The 20042-nt window shown below is 40.1% G+C and overlaps 1 long non-coding RNA gene across 1 annotated transcript in view; it reads right to left on the minus strand.

The window, feature by feature from the left end:
* Window positions 1-860: 860 nt before the first annotated feature.
* The window catches only part of LOC118546055 (uncharacterized), a 181706-nt gene continuing 162524 nt past the window's right edge, over window positions 861-20042 (minus strand). The window contains exon 3 of the long non-coding RNA XR_013445362.1: window positions 861-2456. This is a non-coding gene — a long non-coding RNA (uncharacterized LOC118546055). The remainder of the gene's footprint in view (window positions 2457-20042) is intronic.

A 20042-nucleotide genomic window follows, 5' to 3' on the forward strand; every position in this document is an offset into this window, starting at 1 on the left:
GATTCAAATCCCAGTACCACCACTCACCGTGTCAACCTGGGCAAGTTAACCTCTCTATGCTTCATTTTCCTTCACTGATCCAGGTCTATCAGTATTTTGAAAGTGATACTCCACAGTCACGGTTGCCCTCCCTCACTTCCCCCAGTTTGCTTCCCTTCTAGCATTGTCCATGGGTAGAACAGAGTGCCACGTTCAGTGTTCTCTAGTTACTCTCCTCCCATGACTCAGAGTGAATTATTTCTTGCTTCTGATCTCCGGTTAGGGTTGCTTGTTAGCAAAAGTTTTTCTCTAAAGGTTAATACCTAAAGCAATAGGACCAGCTGCTCTATGGAACAGATGCTCCCAGACATATTCGTAAGGCTAATTATTAAAGCTTAGTTTCAGGCGTAAGTGTGCTTGGGAAAGTATGGAGGAGTGTCACGTGGTTTGGGGTTTGCATCACCTCCTGAATTGCTGTGTGCTCCTGTACCAGGCCTGTAGGCAGACCCTGACATGTCATAGTCCAAAGGCAAAAAGCTGGGAACGCCAGTGGCTTATCCCTCTTATTTTATATCAACCTTCTCTAAATGCCATAACTAGCCAGGCAAAGTGGGAAGGTTTTATCTGAGATTCCAAAAACCATCCTTGAGCAGGATTAAAGACAAGTTTCTATTAACGGGAATACATATAATTTATATCTTCAATAATCCCACTTTCATTTCTTTCTTCCTATCTCCTAGTTGCCTAAATTAACATCAATCTCTTTCCAGTAAGTTACATGAGGAATAATTTAAAAACTTAAAAAATACTTGGATTTTTCATGCCTTGCAAATTAATGGTAATGATAACAAAGCTCGTCTTTTTACAGTAATCAGACATTATGCTTTATTCATGGTTTTCAAGAAGCTGATTTCAAGTTTCAGGGCAGAAATTTTATTCTTGGTCTAGAACAAGCTACATTCTAGAAGACAAATGCAAAAGTTAATCACTTTATCATCCTCACCAAAGAAAGAAAACACAAGTACAAAAGAAAAAATTTCCATCATCTACTCATCTGAATGACTAAAGTTTTCAATGCCAGGAATGAAATGCTGTCTGCCAAAGCCTGGTCTCTTCCTCACATGCTCACCTCCCAGTTTTGGCTTTTATAAACTCTAGAATGTTTGTTCCAATTCATTATTGTTACACTGTTCTAAGTTTTACATTTTCACCCTGTTTACAAAAAAAATATTTGAGTGTTTTCTCTTTGTAACTATATTTTTTAAGGTAAAGTACACAGTTCCTTTGCTCACCAATAGCTCTTCATCAACTACGTCATGGGGGAGTTCTCAATTTTATTCACTTTTTAGGCTGGATTTTGGAGTATTCTTCTGGAGTCTTTGCAAGTAGTCTTTCTGTTGCTTTTATACAGAAGGTGTACCTTGAATGGATATCAGATTTTTAGATTTTAATCTCTTCTTTGCAAAACTCTGAATATTCATTTATTGTTTGTATTGTTTGTGGGCATCTGTTGTATCTGATGTTCTACATGAGATGTCTCTATTTCATTTTCCCTCTGACGATAGGGAGGGTCCTTTCAACACAACAATTCTTTCTTCAGATTGGGAGGTAAAATTATCTTATAGGTTTTTTTTAAAGATTTAATTTATTTATTTGACACAGAGAGAGAGAGAGAGAGTAAGCAGGAGGAGTAGCAGGCAGAGGGAGAGCAAGAAGCAGAGGGAAAGCAACAAGTCCCATCTCAGCAGGGAGCCGGATGCGGGGCTTGATCCCAGGATCCTGGGATCATGACCCAATCAGAAGACAGACACTTAACCGACTGAGCCACCCAGGCGCTCCTCTCTTACAGTTTTAAGTATTATCTTCATGCCATTTATTCGAAAATCTTTTTAGAAAAATTATTTCTATATTGTATTTTTGCTGTTCTCTCTTTCTACCATATTCTCTCTGATGGTCTCATCTCTTTATCTTCCTCCCCCTGAAATGTGACTATTTTCAAAACAGTATTTATCAACAATTAAATTTTATGCAAATAGCCTGGTTTTTGATACTATTTTAATTCTGCAGTGGCTGTACCCTTTAAAACTTTGCCTTAGCTCTGTCAGCCATCACCTTACCTCAAGCCCTTCATCATTTTCCTTTTCATTGTACCATATTTTCTTTAATATTTTTCAAAACAAAACAAAACAAACCGAAGTATTTTCTACCTAAACAAATTTCTTGTTTCCTGGAGTGAATCTTCAGCTCTTTACCTGGTCCTTCCATGCCATGTTTGTGTCTTTTCACGTTGCAGAAGCTCTTCAGATCTCAAAGGTGGTATTTACTGATTCTTCTGCTTACCCACTCTTGAATAAGAACCAGCCTCTCTGGGCTATTTGGAAGGTGCACCAAAACAGTCTGTGCCAATTGTCCTTGGGTTTGTTCCTGGCTTTTCTGGGCTTCATCAAGGTGTTCCTTTTAGAAATTAACCTGCAATCCTGAACAAAAATTAAGGAAAAAATTATATTACTATTTCAAAATTTGGTGTTGGTAGTCTGAAGGGACATGTCAGTGGGGATGGCGGGTGGAGCTGGAGGAGGACAATTTTTCTCTGGCCGGCGTTCTTTCTTAGTTGGTACCGCTGCACTGTGGACCAGCTTTCTGTCTCTTTCAATTTGGTCTCATCTCTACTCCAGATACAACGTATAGTTATGTCCTTGGGCATTGCCTTCATGAAGCTATAGACTTCTGGTTGAAGTCTGTTTCACTCTGTTTCATACCAGGGATGCCTCTAGCTTTAAAAGTGTTCCTTTTAAACCAGGTCAAGGGTAACTGGCCACGGTGACAGGAAGTTCAGCCACAGGGAAGCACGGGTCTCGCTCTCCCTCCAGCAGAAGCTGTTTCTGGTTGCTCTTCACCTGCAGCAGTTCTGAGTAAAATGAACCTCCTCTTTCAACAGTACAGCATCGCTTCTAGCCCTTTCCCCTTTAGATTAGGAGACTCCTCTTCCTTTCAGAAAGTGCAGTCTCATGTTAGAGTCAGCTCCTGACTCCACTGAGAAGCTGGATTTCAAAAACTCATGCTCCCCTCAAGGTGTCTGTTGGGTAGAGCCGCTGATTTCTCTCAAAGCACTGCTCCTGGACACTGAGCTTCCTCCTAAATCCACGGCGGTCAGAGGCTCCCACTACAGTGATGCCTGATTTTCCAGTGTGTGCCAAGACTCAGCCAAGTCCTCCAAGGAAGGTTTTCTGGAATATTCTTCCAGGGCTCCCATTCCTAGGACTTCCTCTACTTATTCTCTACAGTGTTGCCCCATTCCGGTGGTAAGAGGATTTGTGAATCAGTCTTTGATATTGTTTTAAATCCACTATATCAAACCAAAATTTTGTGGTAAGGCATTGTCCTAGTTCCTTAGTTCAAATTCTGATGAAACTTTTCACTTTAAAAATTTTTCTTTGGCCTTTTTTGGCTGGAAGCTTCCTTGCAGTATAATCGCATCAGGAATTGTAAACATCCTTATAAATTCATATGTTCTTCCAGTAAAATGTTTTAAGAAGTTTACTTAGTCCAAAGAATTCAATGTTATAGTTATTAGCTTTCTGTAATTTTAGAGTTGAGCAGCCGTTGCATAAGTAATACAAGTTTGAAACAACTACTACGGTTATCTTGTTTTCTCGCACAGATGAGATGTCTGTAATTTAGGGAGTAAGGTCAGGCCACAGCGCTCTTCTGATGACCTGGCCAACACTCAAGCCCAAGTGTCCTGACATGTTCTCTGTTTGTTTGCTTGTTTTTCCACTATGATCTGGCCTCACAGCCTTTGGCTAAGATCAAATATGCATCTATTCCCTCTAGATCAAAAGGAAATTACCTATTTTGGCAAATGTCTTAAATTAATTACAAACTCACTAAATTTTTAAAAAATTATAGGAAATTCAAAACCATTGTTATATTACTATATCGGATAACATGATGGACTAATAAAAAAATAATAGAATAATAAGACCTAAATGGCCTGATTATGTTTATGCCTTGCTCTCTGTGGTGATGAACATGGATTCTCCTTTACCACAGGTGGATTTCCTGGGCAGCATTAGGGTACAGTGAACTAACTCATGCCTGATTTCTACGTCTGGTGCTACTTAGCTGCCTCCCCCAAGGCTTCTTTGCCAGGTGTTTCAGAATCAGAGCTGAAATCTATGGCCAAGCCAAAGGCATGCTGTGCTTGCAGCCACAATATCCCATCTGCCAGCTGTCTAAATGGAGTTCTCTTTCTGGAGACATCTGCTTATCTGTCACCTGACTGTTCTTGGGTGAAACTTCTGTGCCTGCTGTTAGTCTGTGGCTTGGCTGAGGTACCACACTGTAATCGAACCTGTTTGCAGAGACAATACTCTGAAATGTATGTTTTATAATTATCTTCTTTAATCTTGCAGCATTTGGCCATGACGGCTACTCTTTCTAACAACGCAACTCCTCTGATATCCCTGACATCTTGCAGGTCAGAGAGGAGCACAGCATTCTGGAATCATACCACCTGGGTGCATTTCTACATCAGTTAGCTTTTCCTACAATAACGCTGGGTAATGAACAACTATCACTCTTGATGGATTATGATAAGCATTTGTTTCTCATTCATCAGCTAGGATGGCTCTGCTGGTCTCAGCTGATTTAGGCATGTGTCCGTGCATCAGCTGGGGTCTGCGGATCTAGACTAGGTATGCTAGGCGAGTGCATCTCAAGCTGCTGGTCCAGCCAGCTGCAGTCAGAACTCAGCTAAACTCCCTGCATAATCATTCCAGGAAGCAAGCTGAGGAGGTTTGCAGGCTGGGAGTGATGCCAGAAACACAAGAAAGCAAGTGGGAGCATGGCGAGCCTCTTAAGTCCTGGGTTGGAACAGGTACACTGTCATTTCTGCCCACATTCCTTTGACTATAAAATTCAAATAGCTGAGCCCAAAGTTGAAAGGTAGGGAGGTACACTCTGCCTCCACGGGAAGGGCTACAAAGCCACATGGTAATGGGCATGGATACAGGGAGTCACACACAAGGGGGCCAAGAGCTTAATCTGCCATAGAATCCCCACAGGGCTGTTCTCACCTCTGCGGATGGGATACATTACTTAATTCTAAATTTTGTCTATGTTTTAGAGATAATAATAACAATAATCTCTACCTTATAGCATTGTTGTGAGGATAGGGTAAAAAATGCATGCAAAAAGATTAAGCTATGTTCTAGCATATAGAAAGTGCCAGTAAATATAGGAGACAGAGATAGTGGCATGATTCCTGCTTTTCTCCCACCTCCTCTGCAGCCGACTCTTGCCTGACCTGATCCTCACCTATGCATATTTCCCAAGCTTCCAGCCTGAGGCCATTTCCCTGCTCTCCCTAAACATGCTGCCTGGGTGACCTCTTTTATATCGGTAGTAATCTATAGTATCAAACCATGTGGAGGAGTGCCTGGGTGGCTCAGTCAGTTAAGCATCTGCCTTTGGCTCAGGTCATGATCCCAGGGTCCTGGGATCGAGCCCTGCATTGGGCTCCCTGCTCAGGGGGAGTCTGCTTGCCCTTCTCCCCCTGCCTCTCTCCCCCGCTCGTGCTCTCTCTCTCTCTCAAATAAATAAAATCTTTTTTAAAAAAAAAATGCCGATTATCTCAAATCTCCTACCCAGACTTCTGTATAAGACCTCTCAGCATATATCTTGTGTCCTATCTTCCTTCTTGGTTTTACTTTTCCTATTGCTGCACTTTTCCTGGAACTCAAGCAGGACCTTGCGTTCCCAGCTCCCTGTGCTTAAAGTAGACAGCACCTAACAGATGTGCCTTAAGGGGCATAAAAGAAGTCTGAGTAAAGGGCCTCCTAATTTGCCTGCCAGTGACAGATAGAAAAACAATCCCTCTTTAGATCCACCTGGTGCTTTCTTATTTTCCACAAACTCGTCACATAACCTGATCTGACGTTAGCCTCTCTAAAACTCCTCTGAAGGAGATATTCTATCCTCACGATCCACATTAAGGTTATTTGGATTAGGACCGATTAAAATTCCTCTTAAAATGCAAACCTATCGAGGAGGTGGAGGAGCAAAGCTTCTGACAGAAGCCCATTCTACCCAGCTCCCCTCATCGATGCAGACTGGCATACCAGGCAGGGCCAGGCGGCCAGACGGGGGTACTGGAGGGCAGGACTGGGGCACTGTGACAAGAGGTGGGCGCTGAGAGCTGCACACTGAGAGGTCTGAGGTGGAGGAAGCAGTGTGATGAATAGATGCTGGGGAACATGGCAGGAGAAAATGAAAAAAACTGTTATGAAACTTGCTGAGAGCCAGTTCTGCCCCTCAGTGTTTCCCAAAGAGAAGCCTGGAAGCTTCTGAACAGCTTTTAGTAACACTCCCTGTGGCCCTTGTTTCTACAACTGTCAACAGAAGTCAAGCCGGGAAGAGTTAAGGGAGATCTGTATCTCTCAAAGATCCAGGAAAGGAACAGTTATTTAAGAAGAAGACTAAAATTTGGGGTGCCTGGGTGGCTCAGTCGGCCGAGCGTCCGACTCTTGATTTTGGCTCAGGTCATGATCTCAGGGTCGTGAGATCGAGCCTCGCGTCGGGCTCTGTGCTGAGCATGGAGCCTGCTTAAGATTCTCTCTCCTCCTCTCTCTCTCTGCCCCTCCCCCAGCTCACACACTCTCTCTCTAAAATAAATAAAATCTTAAAAAAAAGACTAAAATTTGAGTCTTAGATAAATATTAAGGGATTATTAGAAAAGCACTGTTTGTGGAGACTAAGGTGAAAGTGAGTACTTGTTAAAAATTAAGATGGAATCTGGTAGAGTAAGTCCCAATTCAGGAATACTTTATGGCAAAGACAGAGTTCCCAGGGAGAGTTGGAGGGGTATGGAACAGCTTCCAAAGCACATCTCTGTGAATCCAAGTTTCCTTGAAACCACCCAAACATAAATTGGGGTTCTCCTGCTGTTCTGGCACGGGCTGATGTTGGCGGCCTCAACCAAGCACATGAACCTCACTCTAACAGCTACATTTTATTCTACTTATAAGGTCTTAAGGGGCATTTAGCAGACAGGTTCCATCTACGTGCTCTGTAGACTTCCATCTTATAATCTAGAACTTGTTCACCCACTGCCATGAAATCATAGTTGAGACTAAAAAGAGAAATTCTTCTGAAAAGATATGTAGACACTATCTTTATGGCCTCGGGGTGGCAGAGACTATATTTAAAAATACAGAAATCACAAACCATAAGTGAAAAGAATGATGGATTTGACTGCATTAAAATCAGTAACATTTGTAAAATGAAAAAACATAATAAAATTCCTTGGGGATCTCATGCTCAGCTTTGGCAGTTTTCTGTCCATATAAAACACAGCCCTACCAAACCATCTCATTGTTTTGAATTTACAGATTAACTTGGATTGAATTACTATGTCAATAATAATGAATCTTTATAAAAATGATATAGCTCTCCATTTACTTAGGTATTTATGTTTTAAAATTTTTTACATATTTCTCCATAAGCCCTGCTTCTTTTATTAGATTTATTTATCCCTAGGTATAAAATAAATTTTGTTGCTACTGTAGATATTTTTAAAATATATTTTTAATTTGTCGCTAGTATATAGAAATTCAATTGTGTGTGTGTGTGTGTGTGTGTGTATGTATTTAGCATTTTTAGTTCTAACAGTTTCTCTATACGTTCTTTTGGATTTTGATTGCATAAACCTATTGTCTGTGAATAATGATAATTTTGTTAATGTCTTTCCATGGAAGATAATGAAGCTTGCCTCCACTATATCCATTTTCACTATCTTCCTAAATGATAGCTCCTAATTTCATTCGCTGAAGCCACATACCTAATTAAATTTTCTAAATTCCTTTGTAAGTAGAAGTGCCAAGGATACCTAGTTCTGACCAATGTATCATCAGTAAATCTTCTAGGGATCTTTCAGTGTTTTGAAAGGGACAGATGCATTTGGTCTCCTTCCTTTTGCCCTTTGTCCTTCCCCTTTCTTCCTGCCTGGAATGTGTACATGATGCCTGGGAGGAGAGGAGCCATCTTGCACACATGAAGACAAAAGCCGACACTGAGAATGACCTTCCTACCACTGATGACATTTCACAACTCTGTAAAAGCCTGAGACTGCCTACTTCTAGACCACTTCTTATGTAAGAAAAAAGAAACCCACCTTTGAGTATGGAGGTTCCTCAAAAAGTTGAAAATAGAACTACCATACGATCCAGCAATTGCACTACTGGGTATTTACCCTAAAGATACAAATGTGGGGATCCGAAGGGGCACGTGCACCCTGATGTTTGTAGCAGCAATGTCCACAACAAACAAGCTGTGGAAAGAGCCAAGATGTCCATTGACAGATGAATGGATAAAGAAGGTGTGGTATATATATATATACAATGGAATATTATGCAGCCATCAAAAGGAATGAAATCTTGCCATTTGCAACGACGTGGATGGAAATGGAGAGTATTATGCTGAGCGAAATAAGTCAATCAGAGAAAGACATGTATCATATGACCTCACTGATATGAGGAATTCTTAATCTCAGGAAACAAACTGAGGGTTGCTGGAGTGGTGGGGTTGGGGTGGGAGGGATGGGGTGGCTGGGTGATAGATATTGGGGAGGGTATGTGCTATGGTAAGTGCTGTGAATTGTGTAAGACTGTTGAATCACAGACCTGTACCTCTGAAACAAATAATACATTATATATTAAAAAAAAAAAAAAGAAGATAGCAGGAGGGGAAGAATGAAGGGGGGGGATATCGGAGGGGGAGACGAACCATGAGAGACTATGGACTCTGAAAAACAAATTGAGGGTTCTAGAGGGGAGGGGGGTGGGGGGATGGGTTAGCTTGGTGATGGGTATTAAAGAGGGCACGTTCTGCATGGAGCACTGGGTGTTAGACACAAACAATGAATCACGGAACACTACATCAAAAACTAATGATGTGATGTATGGTGATTAACATAACATAAAAAAAATTAGTAATAGGCAAAAAAAAAAAAAAGAAACCCACCTTTGGTTAAGTCTCTTACACAAAGTTGAAAATAGGTGGCTGAATGTACCTCCAATTTCTTAGCTTTCATTTATTTTATTCTATTCTGGAGTTTTGTTTTATTTCACTTCCCTCTTCCTAAACTGGTTTAATCTCTATTACTTGTTAAGATGAATAATAAATAGCACCTTTTGAAGGTAAGTTCTTTGTCAGCTTTTGAAGGCAAATAGTGAGCAGAACCCGTACAACCAGGTAAATGCAGAGTTAGTTTACTGATTGAGAATTGAAGATGGCTGAATATATTTATTCAACTATTATTAAAGAGAATCCAGTGGGATTCATTTATTTTTAAATCCTATGATTTCTCTATTGCTACATTTTTTTTTATTCTACACTGTACTTTCAAGTTGCAAGGCATGGGGCATGTAATGTTAGAATAATCCCAAATCCCAGCTCTCTGAAGAAGTGAAAATGTCTTTACCAGCTCCTCTCAGCTACATTTCAGTTCCTCGGGAATTAATCCTATTTCTAGTGCAGGGTCAACCAACAATTAAAATATCCAGTTGGTACCTTTCTTGTCAATACCAGTTAACAACCAAACTCCACTCTGTTATTTTTAGCTTGTAAAATATTCTCAGCTCTTAGTTTTGTCATATACTGCTTTGAGGACTCCTTTAGCTAAATATAATGCATCTATTAGAGATCATCATTATTACCCCACTTAAATTTAACCAACGCTATTTGTTCACAGTAATTATTTAGTCTCATGAAAGCTACAGTTTAAATATATGATATATTTTACCCATGAGAATTATTTGCATATGAAATTATCTTCAAAGTGAAATATTAGTATTACTGAAGCTTCTATCCCATAAACAAGCCTGGGACTCTCCCCAGTCACTCCCTGAAGAAAATAACCTGGTATAAATCCTCAGAAAATGAGAGCAAAAATACTACTCATGCTTTTTTTATATCTCTCGTCTCTGGGAGAATTAGGAGCAGAGCATGGAAAGGGAATCTGTAAGTTGGTGACTATGAATGATAGTTCCTCACAGAAGAAAATATGCTAAGTGGCTAACGATAAGATTTCAAGTAGATGATTCTCCACCCTGTTTTTAAACCAGTCAGATTTAATTTAAATCACTGTATTATATACACATATGAATTGTCCTACTGCTTCTTTCTATATAATGTCTTATCTGTCTCTTTCTGCTTTTATTTTCCAATCTCTTGTTCAAACACTCATCCATTCACCTACAAAACTGCCTACAAAACCCACTTTTTTGCTCTGCTTTCCTTATGTTAATTCTATCAATTTCTAATCTATTTGAAATACTACTACAGATGAATTTTTCTTTAAAAAATCCATTTTATAGGGGCGCCTGGGTGGCTCAGTCGTTAAGCGTCTGCCTTGGGCTCAGGTCACGATCCCAGAGTCCTGGGATCGAGTCCCACATCGGGCTCCCTGCTCCGCGGGAAGCTTGCTTCTCCCTCTGCCGCTCCCTGCCACTCTGCCTGCTTGTGATTCCTCTCTCTCTCTCTGTGTCAAATAAATAAATAAAATCTTTAAAAAAAAAATAAATAAATAAAATAAAAAATCCATTTTATTATGCCACTTACATTTAAAAATCCTCAGTGGCTTTCTTTTTCTATCCTGGGAGTGAGAGGGAATAAGGAGTCAAAGATGACTCTGAGGTTTGAGCACCTAGGTGGGTGAGGATGTCACTAACACAGGAGACCCAGGAGAAGAAAGAGGAGTTTGGGGCCAGAGGGAGATGATGAAGGCAACAGAATTTGAGGGACTTGTGAGACACAGAGAGCAAGTAAGTGAACACTCAGACCTGATGCTCAAGAGAGAGAAATGAGCTGGAGAGAAGCATTTGAGAGTCATCATGATATTGAGAATTATAAAGCCACATATAGGTAAGATTGCTTAGGAAAAGTGGATAGAGTGAGAAGAAAGTCTAGGATATACCTCTGATATTATTAGAAAACTTCTAATATTTGAGGAGCTCACATATGGAAGAAAAATCAATTTGGCATAACTAGGGCCAATGGGAAAAAGTGTGAGAATCCAATTTTATTCCATCATTCAGGAGAAATGTGCATTAACTAGATCAATGGCAGTCACTTCCCCAGCCTAGGAAGCCCAGGAGCCTGGGCTGAGTCACAGTTTATCACTATGTTGTAGAGAGATTACCTCCATGGAGTAAGAAAGCTGATCACATAGCTTCTCGGGTTCTTTCAATTCTCAGATTTTGTGATCAAATATGTTTCATTTTTCTCTCCAGTCCGTAAACACCTTGAGCCTAAGGATTATTCCTTAGAGAAGTGTCGGGCATGATGTGGATCTAAATAAGTATTATTTATCACTTAGACTTTGGAAAGCTCTGTAAAATTATATTAGCAAATATTTTTTAACCATCCCTGTTTATTTTTTTTAAAGATTTTATTTGTATGGTGACTAACATAAAAAAAAATAAAATAAAAAGATTTTATTTATTTATTTGACAGAGAGAGAGACAGCGAGAGAGGGAAGACAAGCAGGGAAGTGGGAGAGGGAGAGGGAGAAGCAGACTTCCCGCTGAGCAGGGAGCCCAATGCAGGGCTCGATCCAAGGACCCTGGGATCATGACCTGAGCTGAAGGCAGACACTTAATGACTGAGCCACCCATCCCTGTTTAAAGAATGTTGAAAACAGGAGGTAGAAATAAGATGAAGGAATTTGCAGGGCTGGTGGGCGAGAGAAGAGGAGGGGACAGACAGTTGAAGGAGAGAGAGAAGAGCCCTAACAGAGGGGAAATGTGTAGTTGCGTGCTTTAGAATAAGGACTTAGTTATGGAAAAAACAGCAGTCTAATGTAAGTGCTGGGAGACAGCTTAACTGTATAAGATGCCTTTGCTGTGATAGTCTGTGGGAGTGCCTAATATTCGCTGCACAGACAATAAACATACACACACACACACACACACACACACACACACACACAAATTTGAGTTTTCCCTTCTCTGCCCTGCAATAGTCTCCCTATCAAAAAGATAACAGTCATATTAAAAGAAGGTATCCTACATGATGCTACCTTAAACCAAAATACAAATCAAACCACACATGCACACACTCCCTAAAGCTTCAGTGAAATGTAGAAGGATGTGACATTTTACAGTTAACTGGAACTCACGGGCTTTTAGAAGCTAAAGGCATCACAGTTGGTGAGTACTTGGGAGAAGGTGGGACTGCGGTTAACAGGCAAAACGACATCTTCGATCAATGCCTTTACTTACATTTGTGCCAAAACAAGCAGTTGGTTCTTTGTGAAAACCTCATTATTGGAAGGTGTTCTTCTAGTTGTATTAATCGAGGCATGCATCAGCTAAGGCTGTTTACAGTTGGAAAGGTGTATTCCCCTGTTTTTCCTATGTTTAAAAGGGCGCATTAGATAGAAAGCCTAATTTCCCCTGTGTTGTGGATTGTAAACGCTGCAAAATGGCTGCTTTCCTTCCCTGTCATTGCTTCGTTTGAGACAATTATACTCACTAACGCAAACACTTATGTCCTCAATCTTTCAGTGCAAAAATATTCCCTTTGAATTGGGTCATTTTGCATGTGTCTGGCAGCCATTTCTAGGGCTCAGCCAGTAGCTCATTTCAAAAGCAAATGATAATTTGCAGATTCCATGCAATGGAACTGAAATTAGTCTTGTATGTCCTAATATTTTGTACTCTGTCTGCAGCTGCCAAAAATGATCTCCTTTTCTTGATACTGAGCTAAATTGGGCTAAATCCAATTCAACAAATTTATGGTAATTGCATTCTGAATGATTGTTTGGAGGAATACCACACTGTCTTTTCGGAAACCTGAGGCACCTATAGATGATGGATCCTAACCCTTCCTTGTCCTGCAGTTGCCAAATGACTGGGAAGGAAGTAGATTTCCTACAGAAGAACAGGTAGCCTCCATTGCATCATGAGTCCTACTGTAAGCAAGCAACATTCTTGGTGGATTACCTGTCACTTCAAAATATCTGCATCTTATGACTAGAGGTGATGGGCAAGACTGTCTGGTGACTTTGCTTATAAATCAATTCCTTAGAACGATAAGAACCTCAAAACCATTGGCGTGGTCTCAAAGAACTGGAATCTGCCCCTCCCCTGGCCCCCAAACAATAAAAAATAAGAAGTACTGCCATATTCAACCAATTCCAGCTCTAATAATATTATAAAACAGTCAACATTAAATAATTCTTACTTTGTACCAGCTGCTGTTCTAAGCACATTATATGTACGAACATTTCATCCTCACAAAGCCTAATAATACAGGTACTCTTCCAACAGTCCCCCTATTTTACATATGGGGACACTGAGCCTCCGAGTAGTTAAGGGAGTTGTTCAAGGTCAGAGAGCTATTAACTTGTAGAATCAGGATTCCAACAAAGGCAGTAGGGCTCTAGTAACTCAGCTCTTGGCTACTTCACTGAGGCTACTGTGATTTTTCAGTGTCTGATCATCATTATTTGAGAAGTGTTTCTTTAAATCTTTCTTCAAGCATCCCTGTTATTATTGAGGCTCTTTCCCTGTAGGGCATAATTTCATCTTGTTAATCTGCTTTTCTCTCCTCCCTTTTCTACCTTCCATTAGGTCTGCAATCAATGATCATGTATCAAGCACTACCATGTCCACAGTTCTTTAGTAGACCTCAGACTATTTCACTTAAACAAGGAGCAAACTTTGCACACGTGCTCCATGCTTATTTCTTAGGCAATTTTAGTAAAAATCATATTTATACCACCAGTAGGAAGTTACTTCAAGTTTGCCTTCTACTCCTATCTTTATGCTTCCTTATCCTTTTTTCCCCAACTTTGCCCACCTTCCCCATCCCCCATTCCAAGTTACTTTAACTCCTAGTTATTAGACTTAGTGTTCACCGAAAGTCATGGATGGTTATTTTCAGTTGGAACAATTATAATAACTTCAATGTGTCCTTAAGATATATACTTTCTATCTTTCCTCTTAATAATAGTTTCTAAAATCTTCAAGTTCATTTAGTCACCAAGCCGGTCTGCCTAAATGTTTCTCAAAGCTGTTCGTTTAACCCCACTGCCACTTTGTAAGTACAGACTTACCTCACTTGAGCAACTACAACACACCATTAACTAGTTTCCTTACATGTAGTTATATCACTTTCAAACCCATTTTCCACCCAGCTACTATAGTGCTTTCTCTAAAATACCCATCTGGGGTGCCTGGTTGGCTCAGTTGGAAGAGTATGTGACTCTTGATCTTGGGGTTGTGAGCTGGAGCCCCACCTTGGGTGTAGAGATTGCTTAAGAATAAAATCTTTAAAAAAACACCCCTCTGATTTTATCATATTATGGCCCAGCACATATGGGATATAGTCCGCATTCCTTTTGAGGGGGCTGCTGGCCACATTCCCAGCCCCTCAAGCCTTCCTCACTTCCTGCTTCCATCCTCCGTGTTCACCGCTATCTGCTAGCTTTTGCTCTTCTCTCTGCAGGAACAACTGCCCCCCTTCTTTACCTGGCAACTACCTGTCACCTTTGCACAGGCAGATCCCAGAGTATTTCTCCTAGGATGCCTTGCCTCTCCCTCCTACAGATTCTCTACTGCAAACCACTCCCACTAGATTAGCTATTTCTTTCTGTTTTTCCCTCAGTCATGCATTTACTACATTGGTTCAAAAATGGTATGTTTCTTTCTTCGGTATATCAGGTCTTAGTTCACCTTATGTTCATTAGGCTGTATTCACAATCAAGTGCTTAGCTCAGAGGGGATGTCCCCATAAATATGTGTGGAACTGAACTGGAATTTTCCCATATTCTTCAACAAAGGAAGAGACCAAAGGGAGATACCACATTCCCAGCAGTTGTTTGATTTTTGTGGAAAGAAAAGGGAGATTGTTTCGGAGTCTCATGAGACTCTAATTTATTGTGCATTTTAAAATTTTACTTGCTTTAACAAAACTGTCACAGGACTAACTCACCCAAGAGAAGGTAAAAAATGATGATGCTAGAGCCCCATTCTATTTAAATTTAAATCTCCTTTTGCCAGGAAATGTCAGTGCTGATGCTATTAGAATCAGAGGCCCCACTTTTGCAGTTCTCCTGCTGGGCTTAAGTGAGCCACAAGTAGGTCAAGTGTCTCACTCCCTGAGTCAATGGCTCTGCCTGAAATAGAATGCAGATGGATAAATCTCTTCTCTCAAACATTGCTCAGACAAAGCCAGCATTTTGATGTAAGACCAAGCACAGCTAGAAATCAACATGGATGCCAATGCACCTGTTGAGAAAAATAGTATTTGGAGCAAGGATTTATGATGGAGTGAGGATATGAACATATTCCAAGTAGTCTTCAAAGAATGCACTATCAATATTAGGAAAAAAATAATTCAACTACATGTGTTTGGCCCTAACAAAATAAACTTGATCCATAAATATGACTTAATTCATCTTTTACAAAAATGCTGCTACGATTCTGCCACCAAGATTTAAAATAATCTTTTGTGTGATGTTTTTTAAATGGCATGACTAAGGTGTGGATGTGAGCTAAATTTAGTTCACAAGGAGCAAACAGAAGAAGTTGGCCTTCCCTGATCTGGTGCCTGCCTCTCTTTCACCTTACCACAGGTAGCCATGACCTTTAGATGCCAGCCACACCAGCCCTTTTATCATACCACACTATCTTGCCTCTATGCCCTACATCATCCTGTTCCCCCTAGTTTGTCCTCATCCATCTTTTGTGCTCTCATCATGCTCTATATAGCCCACGGTTACCATACCTACCCTGTTGATATTTGGAGTCATTTTTGATTGTCACAGCTGGATGGGGAGGCCACTGGCATGGGTAGAGGTGGGGGGTGCTGCTAAATAGTCTACAATGTGCAAGTCCAATAAAAAAAAAAAACTTGATAGTGCTGATGTTGAGAAACCCTAACTAGGAATGTCTGCTACATCAAACAAGCTGAGTTAATGTTTGAGGAAAGAAGGAAGTCTGAGGCTAAGGAATGTGGTACATCTGGAATAATGACCCTCCGAGGAAGAATTCCTTTGCCATTCTCTCTCTCTGTTCTTGTCTCATCTCTCTTGGAAAATAGCCTTCCATTCTCCTATTTAGCAGCAATACAGTGTAGAACCTACTACTATATAGCCACAGCTCAAAACCTACGGAGTTCTTCGTTAACATGTGCAGGGAACATATTTAGCGTGGACTGGAGCTAACCAGACATGAGGAATTTGTTTAGTTCTGTATATGCTGGCTCTAGTTTGCAAGTCTGAAATTATTTTTTAAAAAAATGGATCCCAGGTTTATATGGAAAGTATAGCATTATCAAAACTATCTAGCATAATCAGATGCTCAGCAGAATGAAAACTCACCAAGCAGAAAATTTATGAGTGCCAACACATCTTCAAATTGAAATGATCTTAAGGGATTATACAGCACCCCCCCATCTTGCATGCTTATTTGAGGATCAAAGAGGAGAATGGAAAATTTATAACAACCTTGCTAACTAGAATTCTGGGTTTTAAAAAGTCCTTTGAGGTTGTCTAATTTTATTCTGCTATAAAATGGCTTCTCAGTACACAAGAGAGAGGAACTCTCTCTCTACTGTCCCTTCCTGGATTTAATTCTTAAGTCCTTTCAGGCCATGAGGACACTAGTGGATACCCCATAGTTCTGCATCAGCCACGCAGGAAATGGAAAATCCCACAGACATTAAAAATGCCAAGCTGGGGTGGATGTGGAGGGTGGGGTTATTTGGGATTGGGAGGGGAGGGAGAGACCCAAGAATCTGAGATGTCTTAAACTGACAAAACTGCCCATATTGTCCTGTCTGTTTCTTTCCAGTCTTCCTTACAAAGAGCCACATCTTGATCTGGGCAACTCGTAAAAGCCATGATCTAAGGGAATATGGGAGGTCGGGAGGCGCAGCCCCATTTGCAATCTAGATTTTTCTCTAGAAGGGAGAGGGGGCACTCAATCTATTTGCCTTCTTCAAATATCAGCTACCCAGTTAAACAAAATTGGTACATCTAAAATTTCAAGTTTTTCAATTTCAAGATTTCAAGTTCCAGTTATCATAACTGGGGATTGGGGCAAAGATGAAAGAAAAACTCTAAAACAATTGCCCAATCTAATTAATATTACAACAAAGCTCTAGAAATAGAAGTAAATGCATACAAATGAAATTACCTTAGTAACAAAAAACCAGAAATGTGGTGCCCAAATTTAATTTTACATTAAGAGAAATGACAACCCAGTCAAGTGATGTTATCACTAAGAGAAGTGAAATTCCTGAAACAATGTGAAGACTTTGCGCTTTTCTTTTCCTTTCTTTCCATCAGAGAAACCTAAATTAGTTTTCCATGCTCAAGTTTTCTACCTACTCTAAATAAGAGTTTCTATTTAGAAATGATTTATTTACAAGATACCTTGCTGATATTACTGTTAACAGAAGAGTGTTTAAATACTTCTAAGTAGAAGAAAGCATGTCATCTCTTCCCAGAATACCTGTAAGAGATATCTGGGCCTTGCATTATTGCATAGTTAGTGTCCCTAGGCAGGAATATACCAGATTTGCACTCTGTTGCTGCCTTTTTTCAACATGTGTCATCTAAAGGAGTGAGTGAGTCGTGATTACACCACCTTCAGTCTCCTGGATGGCTGTGCATTCTTGGTCTTATAATCACACAGTCAGGCTGAGGTTGTACCCTTTGAGCTTTATGAGGAAGGAGCATCTGCATAATGATACATGGTAATTTTCCTTGTCTACTAACCTGAATTCCATATAACATACAACAAAGTACACATTCCATCACCAAATGTTTGATCAGGACATATTAAAGATATGACCTGGTGATATTACAGTGTTTTATACTGATGCTCTTTGCTTTGACAGAATGATGTGCAAGATTGGTATTGAAGATTTTTCTCTGGGTAGTTGTAGACTCCACATGTAAGGAATTTGAGTGGACTGACATATATTTTCTTGAGAATGATTTTTTTTTTTCTTTAGTCTCCTTAGCATATCCTACATGAATAGAGTAATTGTATCATTTACTATCCAGTAAGGGATGCTTTTGTCTGGAAAAAGTTTCAGGTAGAAGGGACACTTGGACCACAGACACACACTGAGACAGCCCCAGGCAAACTGAAACTGTAGGTCATCCTTCATAAGAGCAAATGGGCTGGGAGACGTGGCACAGTACTCCAGACATGTATTTTAAATGAGAGGTGTGGCCGAAGATTACATCTTCTCCTCAACAAAGGCACCAAGTATTTTTTTTTTTTTTTAAATGAAATCTATGTCTATGAATTGTTCTGGTTGCTTGGCCAAAGAAAGAGTGAAGCCAACAAATAAATGGAACCTGTAGTATTTGTGCTTACTTACCAAAGCACGGGACATCACTGCGAGTGTAAGACAGGTCTTTAGGGGTATTCGAGTTCAATTAGCTCCACTGAGATAAACACTGAAAGATGGGACAAAAAAAAATATATTCTCAATCATGGCCCGAAGAATATATTGCCCACTCATGTTCAATGCCAAAGTAAGACTGAGATTATAATGTTGTCATTTTTCCCATCAACCATGGTATTATCAATGAATTCTCGCATTCCACTCTGTTCCTTTTCACAGGACTTGAAGATGTATCATTGATCTAAAACACTATAAAACTTACTCTACACTAATTATAACCTGCAATCATAATGTTGAAATTCTTAGCATTATGAGGACTTTACTTGGAATACTTGAAGATCCATATGTTTTTACCTGCTTCCCCTATCTTGTTAAATGGTTGGATGCTTAGCTGGTATTGTTTAACTGACTTGAACATTTTAAGAATTCAATAATTCCACTCTAACTTTAGTCGGAAGCTGCTGGCCTCGATCAGTCAATGCCCTGGTGATAATCCTAACCAGCACCCGAATGGGTCACGTCATATCAATCTAACCAAGCTCTGGAAAATCTGTGCTCTATTTTGAAGGACTGGTGGTTCCCACTGCCTGTTTCTAAGCCAGCTGGCAGATGACAACCTTTTGCATTTAATAACTTCTCATTTCCCTGCTAGATCATAGTAATTTTTAAGGTATTTCATATGGCAATTAATGAATGACAATTCTGAATGAAATTCAACCACAGGCGGCACAATAATTGCAAATATCTTAATGGAGGCAGCAATACATGGACAGCTACCTTTATACGTGGTTATGCTGATACATGTTCAGGCAATTACCACAAAGGACAACTTATATTTCTGGGAGCTGGCAGGTTGCTTTTCATTTAATTATGCAATGAATACCTGATTTCAAAAATATGACAATGTTGACAAAATACATCCATAAATCAAGAGACTATGTAATGCACTAGGCTGGTTAGTTTTGCAAATGGAATAAAAGCCACTGAAATGGTGAAATGGCAAGAATTTTCACTGTGACAGTGTAACTAGGGTAACAAAACAACCCTTCACTCCTCATATTTTTTGTAGTTTTCATCCTGCTTTTTAGAACCCAGAATAATTTCACATAGTTGCGTGCGTTTATTTTTAAAAAGCTGAGCTATGAAATGGTTCATGGTGTTTGTCTCTACAAGGTAGCCAAATCAGTTTTAAACATAGTATGTTAAAAGAGAAAAGCTAGTAGCATATGAACTGCAAAAAGGGATGGTGCATAGGTCAACGGATATTATAAAGAATGTGGTAGGGCCTTGTGACCTGATGAATCAAGAGGATCAATTTGCTCAGGATCATCACCCTTCCCTCTCCCAATTGATTATATCCATCTGGTTCTCCATTATCTTTCAAGGATTTTCTGCACAGTCCATTTTCATGAGTTCTGCCTGGGCTTCCTCCCTGTTTTCAGAGCATGTGTGCTGAGTTCTGCAGACTCACCCCCGTCTTACGTATCCTTGCATGTTTTACAAACTTAGAATGGCATTTGGGCTGCTTGGCTTCAAACCTCACTTGGTGATAATGACAACAGATTTGCTGCTGGAGAACTATTGTGAGCTTCTTGTTTGCAATCGAGTAGGAGGTGGCACCTGCTGGGCAGGAC

The sequence above is a fragment of the Halichoerus grypus genome, chromosome 2 (genome assembly GCF_964656455.1).
Source record: "Halichoerus grypus chromosome 2, mHalGry1.hap1.1, whole genome shotgun sequence".
Classification (NCBI taxonomy): Eukaryota; Metazoa; Chordata; class Mammalia; order Carnivora; family Phocidae; genus Halichoerus; species Halichoerus grypus.